The sequence below is a fragment of the Aulostomus chinensis genome, chromosome 17 (genome assembly GCF_037954235.1).
Source record: "Aulostomus chinensis isolate RoL2024-O1b breed Wild chromosome 17, RoL_Achi_v1.0, whole genome shotgun sequence".
Taxonomy (NCBI): domain Eukaryota; kingdom Metazoa; phylum Chordata; class Actinopteri; order Syngnathiformes; family Aulostomidae; genus Aulostomus; species Aulostomus chinensis.
In genome coordinates this window covers 11,834,900-11,836,480 of record NC_141336.1, presented here as the reverse complement: position 1 = coordinate 11,836,480, position 1,581 = coordinate 11,834,900, and positions in this window count along the sequence as shown.

Here is a 1,581-nt window from a genome sequence, read left to right as displayed (position 1 = left end):
TAGCCCTTTTTAATGGGCTACTGTTTTCTATCTGTTGTGATGTGTTACAATAATAACCTTATTGAATTAAAAAAGAAAAACTTCTTAATGTGGGTCTTGTGTTATTGAAAGTGACGTGTGTGTATGAGGGTCAGTGCCAGAGCAGTTTTTATGACTGCTCTAATGAGAAGGATCCTCTCCATTGATTCTTTGGGTACTTTTATTTCCATTCAACTATTTAAACACAGAAATACACTCTGTTAGACAGATGTGGAACATTTGCAGTGCAACATTTGCTCCTTTTCTGTGGGTTAGTGTCAGATTTCCATAATGAATTCTGCTAGAATGTTGTTCCGTCCCAGATGACCTGCAGGGATGCAGCCAGCCAGTGAGTGTGTGTGTGGGTGTGTGGCAAGAATTTGGCATTTTTTTTTCCTCTTCAACACAAATGTGTCAAACACATTTCGATGTGTATGTATTTGAGGTGACAGCTTACTTGCATAGTTTGAGATGGAAGATTAGTCAGATATGAATTGTGCGTGTGTGAGATGTATGTGGGATGTGTGTGTGTGTGTGTGCTTGTTTGTGTGTGTGTGTGTGTGTGTGTGTGTGTGTGTGTGTGTGTGTGTGTGTGTGTGTGTGTGTGTGTGTGTGTGTGTGTGTGTGTGTGCCAGTCCAGGCATGGTGGGTGAGATGTCCATTCAGATGTGTCTTTATTTTTCTTTTTGCTTACGAGGTCATTTGTTAGCATTTTTCAATCTCTGCATGCATGTTTGAATGGTTTTGTGTGTGTGTGTGTGTGTGTGTGTGTGTGTGTGTGTGTGTGTGTGTGTGTCCAGGGCTTCGGAGCATAGATCTGGGGTACAGATGGTGAACTGAGGCCTGAGGATAATCAGACCGTCTATGATTCACACTCATCGCTCTCTCATTCTCCCCCCCTTTGGTGGCCCAGAAAGCACAACACAACAAGCATGCATGTGTGTACATAACTGCAAGAGGCAGCGGCAAATGCGGGCAGAACTGTATGTGTGTGTGTGTGTGTGTGTGTGTGTGTGTGTGTGTATTTGACAATGAGAGCGGCTGTCCAGGGGAAGCTGCTGACATTCTTTTCAGGTCTGATTTACCACTGCAGAACAGCCCAACAGCCTTTTTTCTATAGCACTGCTTTTATCTTACTCACTTTGTCACTTCCATTCTTCTTAGTGTCATCTCACAGCTCCTCATGAACCTGCACACATGGAGGAAGAGGATTTAGAGCTTATATTCCGATTTTCCCCTGGTTCTCTATTCTTGAATGAAGAAATGACATGCAAAAAGAGTCATAGGGATCCTTTTACCCTCACTACATTCAATATAAGGGGTCATTTTTCTTCTCCGAATCTTGATCCCTTTTGAGCATGAAAAGGTTGTCATATCCAAAAGATTGCATTCTGAATATACTCTACAGGGAGTGATTAAATTTAGAATGCACTCCAGGTTTCAAAGAGTTCATTTTTTTATCCGGGTTTATTACTGAAATGGTTGAACTGCTGTTTAACAACCCTTATGAGGGGCTTCACCAATTATGAAAAGAAAGCAGAAGTGACAGTTCCATACTCCCAC